Genomic DNA, 6,764 nt, shown 5'->3' with positions numbered 1-6,764 from the left:
GCTGTATGGCTTTGTTTTATGACCTCGATGTCACGAAGTATTAATAATCTTTTAAAACAAGCCCACTTGCAAACAAAAAAAAGCCCAACAAAGAATGATAATTTCTTAGGGTTTTTGGGTTGGTATTTGCAGTCTGCTTAAGTATCACAGCTTTTGGTGTGATACATAGGTATGGATGCAGTGGGTTTCTCTGCCAAACTTGCCTGGATACAACAAGGAAATGAATTTCAGTCTGTTGGGAGGGCAGCTGTTTCCATGACATTTTAAGCCCAGTTTGTAAATATCTTAACCTCTTTTCTTAGAATGCTAGATGGGTGTGACATAGCTTAGTTCCTATTTTTAAGATTTTTTTGCACAAAGAAAGAGTCTATTAATTATTTATTTCCTTTCTTCAATAATCATCTCAGAGAGTAACCAGCAATTTCTGTTCTGTTGCCACAAACATTCTTAGATGTATTGCAAAGAATGGGAAATGAAAGGTACAGGTTGATACCTACTAGAATAAACCAGGAGCCTGTTCAGGCAACAACTCCTCTGAGAATCTGACTGTTATCACAGGCTCAAAGAAAATAGAGAGGAAAACATAAATTATGATACCAAACAATCATAGAATCTGCTTAGAGAAGTTTACTTTTTTCCAAGAGTTAAGGATTGTCTTGTACTTTTTAATTCTAATTAGAATTAACATAGCTACAGCTGCAATATAATTATCTTAATTACCTTTAATATATTCTGGCATTGAATCCCACAGGTTAATTTAACTTAATTGTATTTTTCCACTTGTTAACTTCAGATTTGGGTTTTTTTTCCCCACTTGTTAACTTTGTTGTATATTATATTGAGCTTGTCTGTCAGTAGTTAGGACTGAGTCAGAGTAGGCAGCATGAGCTATTTTAACATGTGTCTTCCACATTTAGTCTGGTCAGCTCAAAGCACTTTACAGATCAGGTTGGTATCATTGTTCCTCTTTCACTGTTAGTGAAAGCAGTTATTGAGATGGGGGAATTTCCATTTTACACCAGCAGTAAACCCAGAAACTAGATTAGAGTCCAATTCTCGTGTTTCCCTGTACACTGCTCTATAGAAAGCCACACTGGCAGCATTCTCACAGTGATTCTTCCTTACTGGAGCATATAACACAATTTATGTAGTGCAATTAATAAAACTGAATGGACAGGAAACTGAAGAAGTGTGTGTAAGTTCCTGGATCTGGGTTATGTCATGGCATTTGACAACCAAAATCCATGTTATAAAGGATTTTCTGTAGTAAATATTCTAAAATGAAAATGAGCACCTGGCAAAGGATCAGGCTTTCCCAGCCTTTCTATATCTGTTTTAGTAAGGCTGGGATTTCTCGGAGTCCTGGCTGCCCTTTCCACCTGGCAGTCACTGCAGCAACATCCCCTTGGTGTGTGAGGTCGTTCGGGGCATCCTTGCTACTCTCCTGTCACAGGAAATACTAATTCTGCATAAAGAAATAATCTCCTTTTTATAAAGCCATCCCAGCAGTTCTTTAAACCTTTTAACGTCTTACTGAGAAATGACAGCAGGGATCAGTGGATGGTTCTCCAGTGCTTTCCCAAGGACAGGATAACAGCCCATTCCCCTGCATCAGTGCTGAGACACGATGTGCTGAGGGCATTGAGCTGTGTATTTATGCCCTGCCCACTACTCTGGTATTTCAGTTAGGCCAGGCAGGGTCTTTGGTTGAATCTTTCCTCAATTAAAAGCACACCTAAGTTGGCAGGAGGCAGAGGGCAGCTGGTTGTACTGTCAGTGGCCTCCTACCTTTTCCATACTCCTTCTGCCTTACACAGGAAAATCGCTGCTATTCCACACCTTCCTCTGGAGCAGCACAGCTCTGGCAGAGCTCAGCAATGTGGGACTTACATCTCACCCACCTCACAAAGCTGTTTGGGACCAACTGGCTCATCAGTGCCTGGAAATCAGTGGGCAGTAGGTGATCCTGTGTGGGACTGTGAGTCACTGACATGGCTTTATGCTCCAATTTTCTCTTCTGCAGCTTGTTACGAAGGTCGTTCCTTGTGTGCTTTGGGATCTTCTGGGAAAGCGTGCCCTGTGCTAAATTACAGTGTCAGTGCCTTTTTGGGGATAGTTTTGCTTTTCTGGAGAATTAAAGGCTGAGAAACCAAAGTGGCAGGACTGGATGTTCAGTGGTCAGTGCCCACAGCCACGCCAGCAGTCCAATCCACCTCCATGCACTGCCTGCTGAAGACATTTTAAAAGCCTGGCTTTTCTCTAAGTGTCAGAATTCGAGCTTATTTCCCTCCCCTTTCCCATTAAACACAGCTTGGGTTGTAGGTACTGAAATCTTTTTTGAATTCCTGGGCACAGATAGGAAACCTTTTCATCCTGGCTCCTGTCCCTCAGCTTTGATCTTCTAATACCAGTTCATGCAAAGGAAATGGGACTCTCCTGCCTCTCACAGCACATTCTGTAGCTCTGGTAGAAAACATCTGTTGGGTCTGAAACCACCTTTGTGGCAGGGCCCAAACAACAGGGAAATAAATGGCTTTTTTTTCCCCCATAAAATACAGGCTGGCTCCCATTTGTTACAGAACCTGTTTGACCAGGTCAGGGAACACAATAAATCTTCACACTCCTGGTGACAACAAGGAAGGTCTGAGGAAGGTGGCACATACCTGGAGCAGCAGCAGAATAAGGAATAATTTTTTGACATCCAATGAAAAATAGTGATCCAGAAGGACTTTTGATTTGCAATGCACAGAAACAGAGATTGGGTGGTTTGCAGGCAACTGGTGCTGGTGGACATGATGCTTTGGCAACAGGGAGAACATGGAGTTGCCCCATTATGAGTGATCTTTGTCTCCCTGTATTTTTTGGAGGGTACATGGAGCTATACAGAGAATTACCAGGGGCTTTATAAAAGAAGGCTGCAGCTTCACCTAATGAATAGAGTGTAGGACACCACACCAGGAGATCCAAGGCTGGCTTTCCTCTCTGGCTTGGATGTGATAAAAAGAAATGCATGAACTGAGTGACATGATAATTCCCAGAGTCTGTCCAACCTGGATTAGAGGGGCCCTTGGGAAGATAAACTAATCCCTCTCAAATTTGATTCCTGAGTCTACAAAATGTAGGTGATGTTTGCTCACCTTTGAGGTCAGGAGGCATAAAAGTCTCTTTATTTGTGCCAGCCTGGGTAAGTGCACCTGGCAGTTGTCCTGATCTTTAAAAATGGCTTAACAAAGGACAGCCTGATCTTTAGTCTTGATTTAGACAAGCAACAAGCTTTAGGGCAATAACAACGAAAATAAATATGTGGTACTGTGCTGGAATGGCTTATCCACTACTTAGCCTCTGTTTTTTTTGCTGTGTTGTTCCCCCCCCCACCATGAATAAGATGTTATGCTCACTACTGCCAAATCTCCCTTCAGTCTCTCCACGCTCTGATCCTCCTGTAATACTTTTTTTTTTTTTTTGTAGATGTTTAGTTGTAGATGTTTGACTCTGAAATGCAGATGCCGACCAACATATTTCTGTTTCAGCTGGGTGATCACAGATACGTTATTTTTTTTACTTTCCATGAGTCATTTACTTCATCTGTAAAGAGGAGCTTCCTCTTCAGATGAAAGACTGGTGATAATCTACTGATTTAATAAAAGAGCTATTCCAAGTTCTCCATTGACAGTGTGATCTTGTGTAGGTCGTCTGGCCAAACTGTTTCAGAAGGCCTCCAGTTAATGGATGCTGAATTTTTCTGCAAGTCCACTTGCCTTTGGGCTTGTGTACAGGAAACAGCCTTTGTGATGAAAATGTCACTGTGTCTTTGGCCATGCAATGTTGTCCAATTTTATTGGTTTGTATTTCTGTGGAGTGCTGTCCCACATTCCTTAGAATCACTGCTACTGCAACAAAGTAGTTTACTTAAAAAATATAGAACAACAGGAACCAGACTGTGCTAATGATTAAATTATACCGATGGGGGAAGTGTAAGTAACAGTTAATGGACTAATTTCAGTATAGGAAATACACCAAAAAAGCAGTAAGAGCTCCTCTTGATCTTCATAATTAATGAGAACTGCCATGATCCTTCAACATATTTCCACCCACACTTTCTTTTATGTTAAGAAGTATGTAGGAACTCTCAGCAGTCAGCCTGGTAAAAAGGCCTTTTCCAGAGCACTTTCCATCACACTGCACAAGCCACGTGTGCTCCCCTGAAGGATCCTGGAGCCAGATCTTGAATCCTGGCCAACAGCCTCATTTCTTTCAGTGAGCAGAACAAAGTGAGGCCTTCAGACAAGAAGGTACCCAACACGCGTGTCTGTGCACCCAAATAAGCTCCGTCAGCTGTGCTGAGCATTTCTGGAAGGAAGATGAGTGGGATTCTTATCACTTAACTTTAAACATCTCATTTGGCTAATTCTTGACTGCCCCTATAATTCATGGATGGAATTGAGCATTGCTAGAGAGCAATGAATCCATTTTTTGATGTCTGCAGTGCGATGGGGGCAATTCCACCCCAGTGCCTGTTCCTCTGCACTCATTATATAGGAAGTCTAGACAGTCGGCTCGGATATAAACGTCTGAAGATGAGAGGTTTCTCTCACCTAGGGAGACACAACAGAATCTGCTGGATATTAGAGGCTTTGCAGTGGTATTGGGTTGGATAACACAAGCCTGAAAACATGTTGCCATTTGGCTGAATTGTTGCGACCGTGCAAGATCTTAATTTTAATTTAACTACTGTTTACGGGAAGTTTCTGAACTTTAGTCTTGGCCTAGAATGGGTAAGGCCTAAAGCAACCGCTGATCCTCAGGATAAGAAGGTCTTTCAGCAGCTCTGTAATCAAAGGGAAGAAACAGCTTTTCTTCAGATCACTGCTTTAATCTTGTTCCTCCCACCAATGCTGGAATTTTCGTGCTCTGCCCCCAAATGCAGCAGCCTATTTATAGTGTCAGCTTGAATGAACAGCGAGAACTCACGCTCTCATTGCGGCTGCGCCTGGGAGGTGTTGGAAATCACGTAACTGCAAGTTGACAGCTATGAAGTTGCACAGTATTTTCAAATGTAGTTGTTCCTGCCACCACTCAGGACATAGGCAGGGCAAAGGGATTTACGTGGCAGGGATTTCCAGGCACGTGGTAGGAAAAAAAAGACGGAAAGGATTCAACTCTGAATTGTCAACCCCAATTGACATCTGGGGTCCTGATGTCACCACTTCACCTGGCCTGTATGTGCTCTCTGTCACCTCTTAGAGGCTGCTGCCTTTGGGGCACAAGTGCAGCATTGGGGCTTTAGGGAGCATAAACTGTTGGTACATGACAAATCAAGTGTCTCATCAGCTCTTTGCAGAGAGGTGCTTTATCTCCTGTTCCATAAAGGTACTTGAACATTTTGTCTGTCTTTATTCAAACAATATAGATAACAGCAAAACACAGAAAGTTTGCTGTTTTGGTTTCCCTAGAGGCAGGTGTGAGCATTCCCTTGGTTTATACACTACGTTTTCTGCGTAATGCTTCAGTTTGTCAGGATAATTTAAAAGAAAACAGCAGTGAAGCTTTCTAGAGATGCCAACAGCTGATGCAAATACTCATCAAATCACAATAATGGATCAGTCAAGTGGAGACAGTTTTGACTATCTGTGAAAAGCCACTTTTCAAAACAAGACAAATATCATATCACATAAAATAGGAGGGTAGTAGAGAGTATTATCAGGCAAATGTGATAGCCCAGAGATGTCAGAGATCACACACCAGCTCTCTACTTGTAATGGTTTAATTAAAGTCATGGCTCTGCTCACTTGTGTAAATTTAACAAGTCCTCACACCTTCATAGGCTGGAACTTAAGTGTCTCCTGTGCTCCCCCGGGCCTGGGACGTCAGCATGGGGTTGTTTGCCTGCACACGGCCCCTGTGAATAAATAAATGGTTATTGGGAAATAGTAGCACCACCCTGTGGGAATGGGAATGATGGGAGACATTTATAGTCATCCTTTGTGACAAGCAGGTGCAACAAAAGATTTGTAGGAGAGCACTTGGCGGCAGAGACACAAATTCAAGTCTACGGGTCCTTCAGCCACATCACTGCCAGAGCTCCAGCCCCGGATGATCTTTCTTTCTCTCCCTGGAAATTCCCCTGAGAAAGTCCAGTCAGAGAGGCAGATTTGTCAAAATGATTCAAGGAAATGACTTAAGAGCTGTGAAATTTTTTCTAGCTTCATCTTACTGAAGCCAGTGGGCTCGATTCTCCTCTCGGAGCCGCTGTGGGTACCACAGACTATTGGCAGGCAAAATATAACCCCGGACTTGCTGACCTTCTTTGTTGTAATGTAGACACAGGGCTGTAATTTAAGCATTTAAGTGGAAGTTTTTATACTAAGAACAAATTAGTGTATGTAAGATGCAGCATAAAATTGTGCAAAAATGAGGTTTAACTTCTAAGCGATTCCTGATTTGAAATCCTGCCCTGAAGCACCTGAAAATATTAAAGAGGATTTTTTTTTTTAACAAAAGTGCTTTAAATTTACACTCCTCCTCCTTATCAAATGCATGGCTACACGTAACATTTCTCGTTAGTCTCTCTGGAAGTTGCAAAGGAAGGTCACCATTGTTGCTCCACCACCATTTGGATACAGAAAGAGACTTGGACCTAAAGATAGGAACTGGCTGAGCTGGCAAACCAGGGGTGGAACTAGATGGAGAAGCAAGAGGTCCTGTTGGAATCCAGCCTGATTCAACAGGCACCTTCTCATCTAGCTCTTCTCCTGGTGACATTC

The sequence above is a fragment of the Lepidothrix coronata genome, unplaced genomic scaffold (assembly GCF_001604755.1).
Source record: "Lepidothrix coronata isolate B3197 unplaced genomic scaffold, Lepidothrix_coronata-1.0 Scaffold154, whole genome shotgun sequence".
Taxonomy (NCBI): domain Eukaryota; kingdom Metazoa; phylum Chordata; class Aves; order Passeriformes; family Pipridae; genus Lepidothrix; species Lepidothrix coronata.
The sequence above is the reverse complement of the archived record's forward strand: the minus strand, read 5'-3'. Positions refer to the sequence as shown.